Source organism: Cornus florida, unplaced genomic scaffold (genome assembly GCF_030987335.1).
Source record: "Cornus florida cultivar Cherokee Brave unplaced genomic scaffold, ASM3098733v1 CherokeeBrave_3.0.0_Hap2_Chr07, whole genome shotgun sequence".
NCBI classification, from domain to species: Eukaryota; Viridiplantae; Streptophyta; class Magnoliopsida; order Cornales; family Cornaceae; genus Cornus; species Cornus florida.
Window position 1 is genome coordinate 55,020,162 of NW_026775577.1, and position 16,135 is coordinate 55,036,296.

The window sequence follows — 16,135 nt, forward strand, 5'->3', positions numbered from 1 at the left end:
AATAATAATGAGAACAAGAGAAAAGAATATACAATAGAAAATAAAATAAAAATAGAAGTAATCAAATGAACACTATTGTTTAGTCTAACTCCAACAAAACAGTTAATCCCCGATAACGATGCCAAAATTTGACGATCCCTTTTCTATGTTTTTAGAAAACAAACTTTGTAATGCGAGAGGTTGCTTCGGAAGGTCAAAATATGATTGTGGTTTAGGAAGCCTTTCTAGTCAAATTTACGTTTATAAAAATCACTACTATAACTAATGAAGCATAGCAAGTAGGGATCGTCCGCAGGGATTATACGTGTTGGAATTTAATTTCGACTTTAATGTACCAATTGATTGCAAAGAAAGAGATTGGTTGATTAAACTAAGATGCAAGGAAATTAAAATGTAATTAAAATAAACTAAGTTGGGTTAGGGATTTAAGAGATGAGAAGTGAGGTCTTGGGGTGCATTGGAATCGGCACCAAACTTGTTCACCAAACCACACACTTTAAATTAATTTGGGGAAAACCTTTTTATGAACAAAATGCGCCTACCAATTGCAATATTAAGCGTGGACTATCAAATTTAATAATGAATTGTCTACTTAACCAACAAATAAACTAAGTGTAGAGTAACCCATCAATTCTTAGCATGGCCCATCAAACTAGTCACAATTGTAGCACACATCAATCTAGAAAATCATGGAATTTGCAATAATAAGTCATGGAATATTAAATCAAGTATAGATTGTCTACCTACCTACAAGCATGGATTAAATTGTAGAACAACCCATCAAGCATAAGCATAATCCATCAAATTAATTGACAAACCCATGTAATAAAAACCATGTCTAACCATCATTAGATTCTCAATCAACCACACATAGACATGCAATTAATATAGAAAAATTAGTGTAGAGATTAATTCCCAAATAATCACATATAAGACAACATGTAATCACATAGAGAATCAATAGAAAGAATTAATCTATAGAAATCGAAGGAGAACCCAAGATTCATTAAATTCATAAGGCCAAAACACTAATCACAAGATATTATTCCCCAAAAAGTATGAAAGAGATAAAGGTTTAGATTACAAAATTGGGGCTCATCCAAGTGCCATGGAGAAGTTTAGCTAATTATAGAGGAGGTGGGTGTGATCTTGGAACCCTCAAGGGTAATCCCCAAACATGGCTCCATCTTCTTCCTCTTCTTCTTTGTTGAATTCTAGAGAGAAAGAGTGTGTATAGATTTTGAGATATATTCTTGGAGCCTTCACTCTTCTCTTTTTCTTCTAACTCTAATCTCTAACTTTTCTAGAGAGAGAAAATAAAATTACAATGAAATAAAATTGAAGACAAAAGATATATTACAAAATGGTTTAATTCCCTTTAGATACAAGGTCTTTGGAGTAGTGAACAAGTCAGAAAATACAGCCTATGATTGAAGGAAATTCGTAGCTACCAAAGTTAAGTGAAGTCTAGTATGCACGGGAATTATACAGCACAGTGCCAGCAGTCAGTTCGATCGATTAAAGGGAACTTTGATTGATTGAAGACTTGATTCGATCGATCAAAGCTGACGTGCCATGAAAATATCTTCTGGTCTTATCCAAATTGATGAGTTGGCACCGCCTTCCATTTCGATCGATTATAGCCAACTTCGATCGATCGGGATTTCCTTCGATCAATCGAAGTTCTTCTGGTGCAGTTTTCTTGACTTCTTTCCAATGTTGCTTCTTAGCTCCAAAATTGAGCTAAATGGCTTTTATTAGCCTATTTGAACTTTATTGACCTGAAATAGGCAAAAACACAAATAAGTACTAAAACGGGAAAATAAAGATAGATGAATGGACTAAAATACCTTCACTTAGGTGTTAAAATGCGTTACATTTGAGCACTCATCACACAACCCAAATCCATAACAATAAAATAAAATAAATAAATCATTTAACTAATATAATTAAATATTTTTTAAAAAAAATCAATTATATAAACACATCACATGAACTCAAACAAAATACACATATACAATTAGCCAACATAAATAATTTAATTAACTCAATTAAAATAATTAATCAATTAAACACATAATTATATATAAAAGAAATTAAACAAATAGTCACACAATTAAATAAAAAATGTAATTAAAATAATTAAATAAATTCTAAAAAATTAGGGGTATTACAACACATATATACGGTAAAAGATTGATCAAAATCACAATACTATTTATTCATATTTAACAATGATAAAACAAATAATTACAACCATGTATCATGTTTGTGAATCATAAGTATATCAACAACAATGAATATAATCATGAATAAGATTAATACATTAAATTACACAATTTAAATACCATAAAGATTAATTATAACATATTAGTTAATTTAATCCATCTCATCCAATAACAAATCACAAGAGTATAATATACAATTTATATATTTTAAACACAAATCACTGTTCCTAACACTTATAAACATAATCGGGATCAATTATACTCAAATCGGGATCATTCGGAACACTTTTGAAGCAAACAAGTTCCAAGAGCTCGAGCACAATAGTGCTTGGGCACTGGGTGTCGGAATAGTGTTGTGCTCAAGCATAAAGTCGTAGAGCAATTTTAGCAAATCCATTTTTTGGCCTATAAATCAGTCGTTTGGGTCCTAAAAACTTGGTTTCTAAGTTTCATATGATTACCAACGATTTATATGATGAAAATACACAAGAACCCTCAATTAAAAACATTAAATTAATCAAAGAACTATCATTTTGAAGAACAAATTCATATAAACATAAAAACAATTAATTCAATTTATGTATAGCAATTAATAATCCAATTAAGTCTCTGATTTAAACCCTAAAATCTAACATGTGACGGAGAGACTATAGATTCAAAGGGCGAAGAGATAGATAAATAACATGCCTTATTATTCTTGGATTGAAAATCAACATCTCCGATCACTTTCTTCTTCATCTTCTCTCTCTCTGTCTAGATCTCTGCCTCTTTTATAACTCACGTATATATAAAAATCCTAATTTTCTGACTACTACATATATATATATATATACACTAACCCACAAATCCTAACCTAAGTTTAACTAAGAAGTGTATATATAATAATAATAATAATAATAATATTACTAAATCAATATTCACTTGATAAATACACACACACACACACACACACACACACATATATATATATATATATATATACTATTATTAAATGTGCAAAGTGTTTCAGTATTTCAGTATTTCAGTATTTATTTATTAATATAAAAAAATATTTATTAATTGATATAAAACTCTAAAAATTAACTAATAAAATTCAAATTACCTATTTATTCTAAATCTATACTATTATTAAAAGAGTTTCTATAAATTCAAATTACAAATTCCCTAATAAATCTATACTATTATTAAAAGAGTTTTTATAAAACTATAATACAAAATCTATATCTATATCTATACTATTATTATAAAAGATAATGACATTCATTTGGCCCGGCCCAGTTATGATTGTGTCTTTATCAGGAGAGAATACATGTCATCATCCAATTAATTCAATAAGCCTATAAATAGAGGGATTGAGGAAGGAAGAAGGATATAGAAATTGAGAATTCTAGAAATCAAGGGACAGAAATTTAGAGACTCACCTAAGCCTTGAAGAAGCCACAAATTCTCTGAAGACAACAAGCATATCAAAAGTCGTACAAGCACATCTATTAGAGAATTGTACTCAATTTTTATTATTTGCTTCATATGTAAAGAATATATCAGAGAATTGTAGTCATTTTTTACAAGCATATCTATCAGAGAATTGTACTCAATTTTTATTATTTGCTTCATATCTAAAGAATACATCAGAGAATTGTAGTCATTTTTTTTTATAAATTAATAAATTAATTATTATTTACTTCGTAAAAGTGTTAATTCATAATAAAATATTTAATAAATCAATTGGTGCATTAATGCATAATAAAATATTTAATAAATCAATTGGTGCATAAAATATCAATTGCTGCATAAATAATTAATTCACCGCATATTATCCTCTCTTTTTTTTAGCTTTTTTTTTTTTTTTTTACATCCTCGTGATAACATTTTTTTTAAGTAATAGTGGCAAGCTGCCATCCTCTAAACTGGTAACACTCTTTTCTTTATGATACTGTTGTAATTGATTCTTTTACTCTATCTAATTCATTATCTGAATCGATTACTATAATCTTAGTTTGACTTCTGGACTTCTTGTGTGTATCTTCGCGTGGGTCCAGCAGGTTGGGCTAAGAAGAAATTCATATGTATAATTTCATTTATATTTAAATGAATATTTGGACAAAATATAATTTCATGTCTTCTTTATTCTGTTGACCCGCATCGAGTGAGTTTTGAAATTCACAAAATGTTGACAAAATAATTCAATTTTAAATATGTTAACTTAGACATAAATTAATTATCAATTAAAATTAAATAGGTAAAATAAAATAATAATTCTAACACAAATTAGACGAATTAGAACAATCACACGGACAAGCCTCCCTTTTTGATTTCAATGTGTTCCTTTTTGATTTCGTTGTTTTTAGCCCTATCTATTAATGGGAATATAAGATCAAAAAGCAAAAAGAAAGTGTCACGCTAAAGGATATATTAAAAAAAAAAAATGAAATAATTTTCCTATTTTATTTTCAATAAAACACATTAGACAAGTATATATTTAAAGAGTCTTTATAAAACTCTAACACAAATTACCTATTTATCTATTTATTATGAATTTTTTAATAAAAGAAAATCTAATTAGACAAAAAATTATTAATATAAAAAATATTCATTAATTGATATAGAAAATAAAATAAATTCTCTAAAACTCTACCACAAATTATCTTTTATTATAAATTTTTTAATAAAAAGAACATTTAATTAGACAAGGATATATTTAAAGAAAATAAAATAATTTCTTTAAAACTCTACCACAAATTACCTATTTTATTTTCAATAAAACTCTATCACATTGACATGGATATATTTAAAGAGTTTCTATAAAACTCTAACACAAATTAACTATTTATCTATTTATTATTTTGAGTTAAAATAAAAGAAAATTTAATTAGACAATGATTATTAATATATAAAAATTACTAATTGATATATAAAATAAAATAATTTTTCTAAAATTCTATCACAAATTACATATTATTATTGAAGATGCAAGAAATTCCTCCTTTCTTTCTCTCTCTAGAATTCTTACATTTCAACCAAAAAATATCTCCCCTCTCTATCCATTACTTCTCCTATTTATAGATACTTACAAATATTGATGGACTGCTAGCTCTAGGCCCATTCCTCTGTGAGTTTTGGTCATCTTTGATGGGCTATTCGCGTTCGGCCCATATGGCAGCGTCTTTCTATGGGCCTGACCCATCTGTACGGACCGGATGTCGCGTTTGCAGGTCATATCCGGCCCATGTCACTTCGGGCCTCCTCAACTGCCCCCATAATTACCCCTTGTTTAATAAGGGGATGGCTCGAGAAACCCATATGGGGGAACGGACGGTCAGATCCGGAATCAATGTTCCGGGGCTCGATGAATTTCTCGCCTTCCTGACGCTTCGGCCCTCGGGTCCCCCTTGCCTTTATAAGGCTCTAGAATACCACTTCATACCTTTTTACCATCTTCATCATCAGTCAAATCTCTCGCTCATCTTTTTAGAACAGTGCTAAATTTCTTCCGGTGAAATCCTTCAAGAGTCATTCTTCCAGCGATCTTGCAGTGCTCTTTGTTGCTTTCTACCTCAGAGGTTAGTTTTGTTCCTTTTTACTTTCGGCAGGCTTCTTTTTACCCTTTTAGATCCTTCAATCGCTTCCACCATGGTTGTAGATCTAGATGTTCTTCGTATGAGACTTAGACTTCTTGACAACATCCAATTTAGGGTTTGCCCTAAGGATGTTAATATTATGACCGGTGCCGGCCTTCTCCCCGGTAAAGTTTTATTTACAAACCTTCAACTGAATGTCGTTAGGTTCCCTCTGCACCCCTTCTTTAATTATGTCTTCAATAGACTGGGGATATCCCCCCTGCAGGTAAACCCCAATTTCTTTAGAATCATATCCGTTATGCTACTGTTGATTCGTGATAGAAGTCTGGACCTTGACCTCATAGATCTTCTTCTGTGTTATAAGGTCAGTAAGATCCGAACTAACGAGCCATTCTACCACCTCTACCCGATCGACAAGATGTCCATATGTACGGATACAATCAAATCTGAAAAGGGTTGGAGGGATAACATTGTGGGCGTTAGTGGGGCCTGGTCTTCGCCGGCTGCAGAGGATTACCCAATCCCGAGCGCCTTTGGCGTCTGTTCTGTTTCCTCATATAAGAAATTCAAATCTCATAAAAACGATTGTCCCTGCGAAACATATGTTCCTCGCTTTTGTACTTTCTTATGTCGCTCCTTAGGCATACCTTGTGATGACTTGAGCTATAGTGTTTGCAGGGATAGGAGTAATTACTTGAAGAAATACGTTCTGAACGATATTCCTTCTTGCTCAGACCTCCTCACTTCAGACAACCTTCTAGCGCTCTCATCACTCGCGCTATACCATGAGCAGGCTTCAGATTCCATCCTTTGGTAGGAGGAAAAATACTCCCCCAGCCACTTCTGCTGCTGGAGCAACCTCCTCTCCTGCATCAGCCTCTTCTTCAGCCACCATCTCTGACACCATCCTGAGTACGGTGGCTATTGATCCTGTTGTCAGCACCCCTGCTACCAACCTGAGCGCGTCTCCACAAATCACTACTACCCCTGCTGCCGCTGGGGGCGCTCGGGACAAAGAACGAGGCAAAAGGCCTCATCCTGACAGTGGAGTCAATCTTGAAGAGGAACCTCTTATAAGAAGGACCCGAGTCTCTGGGCCGAGTTCTCTCTTGCATCGCCCAGTCAGAGCTCCTGCCCCCTCCGGGCCTGTTGCAGCTGGTGCCTCTGCTTCTGCTTCTGCTTCAGCTTCTCCTTCTCTTCCCGTTTTACCACTATGGGCTCCTCGGTACACCCGAACGGATGGGACGTTCGTGAAATCGAACGAGACCATGTTAAAGGATGGCCAGACCGCCATGGCGTATTATAGGAGCATGTGGACTCCAAAAGACCTTGAGGCCCAAAGGTCTATCCCAAAAGGATGTGTTCAGCCGCTTTCCCCAATCTGCCATGGAGGTGACTTTTATTTTCTAACTCATGAATCCTCTCATACTATTTGGTCTTGCCTTCGTCCGACCAGGCTATCGGTTTAACCAGTATTCATGTATATCTATGCAGACTTTGTTCGGTATGATAACTATGCAGAAGCAGGTGGAAATGGGGAACGCCAGGGCCCGTAAGTTCTCTGATAGCCTGGAGGTGGCTAATAAGGAAAACGACCTTCTCGCAAGCAAGAATACCGAGGTATTGGCTCGGCTTGAAGAAACCGAAAAAGAAAGAGATGTCCTGAAGAAGGAAAACGACTCTCTTCAGGATGAGAAGGATGCCCTCCAGCTTGAGAAGAGTGTCTGGTAGACTGAACGTGATTCAATCAGAGACGAAAAGGCAGAGCTCCAGCGCCTTCTGGCTGATGAACAGTCTGCTCAGATGGCTTTTGAGAAAAGAGCTCTGGACGAGCGCAATGCTCTGATTGATACCATCAGCAGAGTGAATGGTGGAATGCTGGCTCTTCATGCTCGGTTCTCAAGAGTCGGAGCTCTTAGATATGCTCAGGGATTCCGAGATGGTTTCTCCGACCGAGTTCCGGCTGAGGGACAAACCAGCTCAACTCCAGATGAGATTGATAAGGATTTAGGGATTGATCCTCTGGGGGTCTATGTTGACCCAGAACCCACCGAAGCCGAGCACATATTTGATGAATGTCAGGAGATTGCTTCCTCTAGGATCACCACAGCTCCTCCTACTGTTCAGCCTCTAACCGCTCTTCATTCGTCAACTGTGGTATCCCCCATAGTCACTGCTGACGTTGGCCCCCAGCAGAATGACTCTGTCATTCATCTTGATTCCCCACCTCGTGAGGGTGAGATGGTTGACGGGACCGAGGAGGCGGATCGGCACAATCAGGAGGCTGTTGGTACTGAAGCAGCTAGCTAGGACTCCTCCAGACTCTTCGATTCCATACTTTTTTGTAACAGTGTGACTTGAATACTTCATTTTTTGTAACTCCAATGCTTTTCATGAATGAGATGACAGAACTCTTTTTTCTCTTTTTTCTTTGTGTTACGCTCTGTTCAAACCCATTTTCAATATATATATATATATATATTTTTTTTTATACTAACTTTGTCGTGTGCGTGTTTTTGGCAAGTGCCTGACGTTCGGCTTATGGTGCCAGCTGCCACTTATCTTGCTTAAGTGCCTGGCGCTCGGCTAGAATGCCACTTGCCACTTGGCTTTTCATTTTTTAGCAAGTGCCTGGCGTTCGGCTTATAGTGCCAGCTGCCACTTATCTTGCTTAAGTGCCTGGCGCTCGGCTAGAATGCCACTTGCCACTTGGCTTTTCATTTTTTAGCAAGTGCCTGGCGTTCGGCTTATGGTGCCAGCTGCCACTTATCTTGCTTAAGTGCCTGGCGCACGGCTAGAATGCCACTTGCCACTTGGCTTTTCATTTTTTAGCAAGTGCCTGGCGTTCGGCTTATGGTGCCAGCTGCCACTTATCTTGCTTAAGTGCCTGGCGCTCGGCTAGAATGCCACTTGCCACTTGGCTTTTCATTTTTTAGCAAGTGCCTGGCGTTCGGCTTATGGTGCCAGCTGCCACTTATCTTGCTTAAATGCCTGGCGCTCGGCTAGAATGCCACTTGCCACTTGGCTTTTCATTTTTTAGTTTTAGCAAGTGCCTGGCGTTCGACTTATGGTGCCAGCTGCCACTTATCTTGCTTAAGTGCCTGGCGCTCGGCTAGAATGCCACTTGCCACTTGGCTTTTCATTTTTTTTTTTTTTAAACCCATTGAAAAGGAAAGTTATTTTTATAAATTTCAGGAATTTGCACATTCATACATACTTGATTGACAACAAACAACACCCAATAAAGTCGAAACTTAGCTTTTATTGGTAGTACCTCTTCAGAGACGTGGCATTCCAGGGCTTGCTGACCAACCTTCCCGCCATGGTCTCTAACGTATATGCTCCCTTCCCTATGACTTCTGCAATTCTGTATGGGCCTTCCCATGGTGGCATCATTTTTTTGACTATCCCCACCTTTTTTTTCAGAACCAGATCGCCAGGGGCAAAATCTCTGTGTTTCACTCTTTTGTTGTGACTATTCGCCAATACTTGCTGGTATGATGCTAACCTTATTGCTGCAGCGTCCCTCTTTTCGTCTATCATATCGAGGTTCAATCTTAACATTCTGTCGTTCTGATCTCGACTCCATGCTAAGCTTCTGATAGTTGGGACCAAGTGCTCAACCGGTATAACCGCCTCGGTACCATATGCCATTGCAAACGGGCTCTCCCCAGTCGGCTGCCTTGGGGTGGTTCTGTAAGCCCATAAGACGTTTGGGAGCTCATCCAACCACTTCCCTTTATGGTCCTCCAGCTTCTTCTTAATGCAGGCGAAAATTGTTCTGTTTGTAATTTCTGCTTGTCCATTGGCCTGGGGATGACTTACTGCAGCCAACTTCTGATTAATTCCATACTCCTCCAGTAGCTCTCTTACTTGCTTGCTGTCGAGGTTCGTGCCATTATCCATGACTATTGACCTTGGAACGCCAAAACGGCAGATAATATTGCTCCAAATAAATCGTCTCACATGAGTCTGAGTTACACTTGGATATGGTTCTGCTTCCACCCACTTAGTGAAGTAATCCGTGGCCAGTAGCACATACTTGTTCTGAGCTGTTGCCGTTGGCAGAGGACCGACCACATCCATCCCCCATTGCGCGAAAGGCCATGGTGAGGCCATTACGTGCAATTCCTCAGGTGGTTGGTGGATCAATGGTCCATATCGTTGGCATTTATCGCACCTTCGAGAGAACTCCTCCGCATCTCTTGACATGTTCGGCCAGAAATACCCTTATGTCATTGCTTTATGCACTAACGATCTTCCCCCAGAATGATTGCCACATACGCCTTCATGAATAGCTCGCAACACCTGTTGCGACTCTGCGGGGGTGACACACTTCAAGTATGGGCTAGAGTAGGACCTTCAATACAGCTGGTTACGCACGATGGCGTATTTTGCAGCATTCTTTTTGATTTTCCTAGCTTCATCCCTTTGCATAGGCAAAACGCCATCTCGAATATAAGTGATGATGGGGTCAATCCAACTTGGTTCATACGGTATGACATTGACTTGCCAAGGGTCAGAGTCCAAAGGTTCTTCGAAAATAGATGGCTGGGTCAATATTCCTATTGGAATCACCCTCGCCAATGTTTCACCAGAACTCGAAGCACTACATGCTAACCGGTCCGCATCTGCGTTCTGTTCCCTCAGTAACTGTATGAATTCAATCTTTGCAAAGTCCTTGGCTTTATGTAGAACGGCAGAACGATATGCCTCCATCGTGTCATCCTTGGTCGCGTACTCACCATTTACCTGCCGAACAATCAACTGTGAGTCACTATAAACAGTCAAACTTCTAACCTGTAGCTCTCTAGCCAACTTTAACCCATTCAGCAACGCCTCGTATTCCGCTTCATTATTGGTGGCTCGGAACTCAAGTCTGAGTGCTTGACTCAAAGAAGTACCCTCTGGGGTTTGCAGTTTAACCCCAATTCCAGCCCCCAACTGGTTAGAGGAGCCATCCACATAAAGTTTCCAAGAGCCGCACCTAAGGTCTTCTTCCGTATCCTCAGAGTCACATTCTAGCAGGAAATTGGCTACCGCTTGTCCTTTGACAGCTGTTCTCGGCTCATACGTTATGTCAAATGAACTTAACTCTATGGCCCACTTTATCATTCTGCCCGAGAGTTCTGGCTTGTGCATAAGCACTCTTATTGGAAAAGTTGTTAGAACAGCTATAGGGTGGGATTCGAAATAATGCCTCAACTTTCTTTTTGCGTTTACAAGTGAAAGTATCACCCGTTCGGCCTTCGAGTATCTTCGTTCTGCCTCGGTCATTGTTTTACTGACATAAAATACCGGGTGTTGCACCCCTTCCTTGCAACGAATCAGAACGGCACTTGTCGCAACACTAGATACTCCAAGATATAGAAATAACTTTTCTTCTGGATCCGGGGCTGACAGGATTGGTGGATTCTGCATATATTTCTTCAAATGGGTCAATGCTTGTTGTTGCTCATCTCCCCAGACCTGTCTTCCATGACTCCGAATCGTGTTAAAGAACGGCTTGCAGCGGTCTGACAACTTAGAAATGAATCGACTTAGTGCAGTTATTCGTCCTGTGAGGGCTTGTACCTCTCTGATCGTCTTTGGCGCGGCATTCTTAATCAAAGCGGGGCTAACTTCGATGCCTCTGCGGTTGACCACGTGTCCCAAAAACTGACCGGAACTCACACCGAACGAGCACTTGGTTGGATTGAGCCTCATCCCATATCGCCTCAGCACATCAAATACATCTTGCAGATGTTTCAGATGATCATCCTTTTTCCTACTCTTTACCACCATATATCAATATAGGCTTCCACAATCTTTCCTATTTGATCCTTGAAAATTTTGCTAACAAGTCTTTGATAAGTTGCTCCCGCGTTCTTTAGTCCGAAAGGCATAACTTTGTAGCAGTATGTCCCTCGCTCGGTTACAAAAGAAGTTTTTTCTTTATCTGCCGGGTCCATAGGGATCTGATTATAACATGAATAAGCGTCCAGAAAGGTTAAACGCTCATACCCGGTGGTGGCATCCACCATTTGATCAATCTTTGGCAGCGGGAAGCTATCCTTCGAACAAGCTTTGTTCAAATTGGTGAAATCAATGCATACTCGCCATTTCCCATTCTTCTTCTGCACGACAACGACGTTGGACAACCAATCAGGGTAGTGTACTTCTCTGATGAATCCCGCATCAAGCAGCCTATCAACTTCCTCGGCTATGATTTGGTTGCGTTCTGGAGCAAATCTTCGTTGCTTCTGTTTTACTGGTTTGAAATTGGGATTGACATTCAAGGAATGACAGGATACGGAGGGATTAATTCCAGGCATGTCTAGGTGACTCCATGCAAATACATCGGCATTGTGAGACAAGAAGTCAATTAGCTCTCGCTGCTCTTCCCTGGTCAGTCTTACTCCTACTCTGGTAGTTCGCTCTGGCCTGGACTGATCGATCTGCACATCCAGAAGGGGCTCTTCGGTCAGGTCAACTGACTCCTCCACCCTGTTCTGCTTGGGCGGAGGTTCCTGTAATTGCTATCTGGGGCTCGCCGATCGGACGGGAGCCTTCCCTTTCCCAGCATACTTTAGTGTGACGGAATAACACTCTTTGGCTGCAACCTGATCCCCACGAATGTCTATCACCTTATTTCCATCGGGTCCGAGGCACCTCATGACCTGATGCAGAGTTGAGGGTACACCTTGGACTCTGTGAATCCATCCTCTTCCCATCAGGAGATTGTACGAGGGGTGAATCTCCACAATCACAAAAGTTTCCATAAGAGCTCGTTCTGCAGCTTGAACTTCTACTTCCACCATTCCGACGGGCTCCACCCTCTTGCCATCGAATCCTAACAGGGGATTTCCAGTGGGCTTGAGCCTCTCTGGTTTAATCTCGAGCCGATCAAATGTGTCCCTCGGCATGACATTCGCACTGCTCCCGGGATCGATCAGAACTCTGCGCACCAGGTAGTCCGCCACTGTCAAACTGACTACCAACGGGTCTTCATGGGGGACTTGAACACGCTGCAAGTCTGTCCTGTCGAACTTTATCTGTATCGATGTGATCTGCTGGTGTAGAGTATTCACGCTGCTGACCCTTTTCTTTATCTGCGCCTGCCGTAGGCGCGCTTGGAGTAGCTCATCTGAATCTTCGCTGGGCTCAGGTTAACCGTGGATAGCATTGATTATACGAACTGGCTGTGAATTGTGGGAGCTTTGTTTATGACTCCTTTTTATTTGTTCCATCGGTCGATTCTACACTGTCGCCGAGCCTTGAACATAACTCGCGAACTCCCCTCTAGCTATCAACATCTCCACTTGCCTTCTCAAATTCCTGCATTCGTTAGTCTGATGACCGAAATCGGAATGGAAAGCACAATGTTTAGTCTGATCCCTCTATTCGAGGGGTTGCCTAATTGGCAGTGGTGGATGAAACTTATCTTTGTTCTCCTGATATAGCCTCGCCAGAATGACCTTTAGCGGAGTGATCAGCTCTTCCTCCCTGGACCTCTTTTTTGCCTTCTAGGAGGTCTGACGTTGCGGCTGAGCCTGCTTCTGCCTGATCTTTGCCTTGGACTTTTCCTCGGTCGACACGATCGACGCTGTCCGAGCATTGGCTGCCTCCTCTTCTTCTAGGCGCACAAAGCCATCAGCTCTTTCATTGAGTTCATCCATAGTCGTCGGCGTGTTCACTACCAGACTGGTATGGAACGGAGTGCCACGTGTCATGGCTAACTTGAAGGCTTGAACCGCTGTAGAAGGGTGGAACTCGATCACCATACTCTTAGTGAGATTAAACCCGGTGAGAAAAGCCTGGAGACGTTCATCTTTGTGCTGTCTCATTATGAATAGGCTCGAGATGTCCTTCGGCGGACGCTTGTTCCCATAGTACTGGCTTATGAACCGATCGCACAGGTTTCGGAAGCTACCAATGGAGCTCCTAGGCAAGTTCTTGAACCAGCTGAGCGCCGGTCCAGCTAGGCTTGTAGGGAAACATTTGCACATTAAAGCGTCGTTTTCCGTATTCAGGGCCATCTTCAACTGGATATGGTACACATGATCGATCGGATCGGTTGTTCCGTCAAACAGAATAAAGACTGGCATAGCAAACTTCCTTGGATGCGGGGCATTCAGGATCTCGTCAGTGAATGGTGAATCAATTGTCCGAGCTGCGGATCGGAGTGCTTCATTCTCTCTTTGGCGCCCAATGGTAGCTCTGTGAGCTACGGTTCTGCTCTCCGAACCGCGATGAGTGATTGTAGCCATGGAGGGCCGGTAAGACGGATCGAACGACCGTTCCTCTATGAGCTCTCTTTGCCAAGGCGACACAACTTGGCGGCGATCAACCTCTATCACTTCTTCTCGGTTGAACCTTTCCCGATGCGGATCGAAGGTCATGGCTTCGTTCTGTCTGATCTGCTCATGTCGCGGATCAACGTGAGTCGATCCTTCGTGATCCTCAACTCGACGAGCATTTGGCGGCAAATCATCCATCCTCCTTTCATCACGGTGGAGAGCTGACTGATTGTTCTCGTCCTGCTCACCTTGATACGCGATATTAGATTGAACACCTCCTTCACCGGCCGGAAGTGGACGCGAAACCGCGGGTATTTGCTGATGTTGCATTCCAGCTTTCAATTCTGCATTCTCTTTTTTGAGAGCCTCGATCAAGTTCATCAACTCCTCAAGCTTCGTTTGCTGGACAGCCTCCATCGGATTGGAGCTTTCACCTATCATTATTCCTGAACGGAGTAAAGGCATTAATCTCAAGTTCGTGAGTAGATCTGAGCTTCGTGAGTGGGAATTTTTCAGATCTGGTTTCGAATTCTCCGAATTATGCTCACGGTTGACGAGATCTGAATTGTCCGAATTCTAAATCCGTCAAATCCTGCCACAATCGAACAACTCGTTGTTGCGTAGATCTGAAGCCACTTCCGCCAAAGCAACAGGAACTAAAATTCCTCCAGAGTAGGTCACAATCGCTCAGATTTGGATCCAACTCCCAAAGATCGAGTTTCATTCCCACGAATTGGTCTGAATTCACGCGATATTGATCAATGATCAATTAATCTTCAACAGTTCCCACAGACGGCGCCAATTGAAGATGCAAGAAATTCCTCCTTTCTTTCTCTCTCTAGAATTCTTACATTTTAACCAAAAAATATCTCCCCTCTCTATCCATTACTTCTCATATTTATAGATACTTACAAATATTGATGGACTGCTAGCTCTAGGCCCGTTCCTCTGTGAGTTTTGGTCATCTTTGATGGCTATTCGCGTTCGGCCCATATGGCAGCGTCTTTCTATGGGCCTGACCCATCTGTACGGACCGGATGTCGCGTTTGCAGGTCATATCCAGCCCATGTCACTTCGGGCCTCCTCAATTATAATTTTGTAATAAAAAGAAATCCTATTAGACAAGGATATATTTAAAGAAAATAAAATAATTTATATAAAACTCTATCACAAATTATCTAATTTTTTTCAATAAAACTCTATCACATTAGACAAATATATATTTAAAGAGTTTCTATAAAACTCTAACACAGATTACCTATTTATCTATTTATTATGAGTTTTTTTATTAAAAGGAAAAATAATTATACGAGTATTATTAATATAAAAAAATATTTATTAATTGATATAAAAAAGAGGTTTTAAAAGCGTCTCTATAAAACTCTAACACAATTTACCTATTTTTCTATTTATTATGAGTTTTTTTAAAAAAAGGAAATCTAATTAGACAAGAGTTATTTATATAAAAAAATATTTATTAATTGATTTAAAAAAAGTTTTCATATAAAACTTTAACACAAATTACCTATTTATTTATTTATTTTGAGTTTTTAATAAAAGAAAATCTAATTAGACAAGAATTATTAATATAAAAAATATTTATTAATTAATATAAAAAATAAAATAATTTTTCTAAAACTCTACAACAAATTAGACAAGAAATATTAATATAAAAAAATATTTATTAATTGATATAAAAAGAGTTTTTAAAAGATTTCCTCTAACATATATTACCTATTTATTTTTTTATAAAAGAAAATACAATTAAACAATAATATATTTAAAAAAAATAAAATAATTTCTATAAAATCTACCACAAATTAGCGGTTTTATTTTTTATAAAACAATATCACATTATATATTTATTATGAGTTTTTTAATAAAATAAAATCTAATTAGACAAGAATATATTTAAAGAAAATAAAATAATTTCTATAAAACTCTACCACAAATTAGGTATTTTATTTTCTATAAAACTCTATCACTAATAACATTTATTTATCTATTGATTATGAATATATTTACTAAAAATAAAATAATTTCTATAAAA

The 16,135-nt window shown here is 39.0% G+C and overlaps 1 pseudogene; it reads left to right on the plus strand.

The window, feature by feature from the left end:
* The window catches only part of LOC132266228 (uncharacterized), a 248,948-nt pseudogene that overhangs the window by 106,185 nt on the left and 126,628 nt on the right, over positions 1–16,135 (plus strand).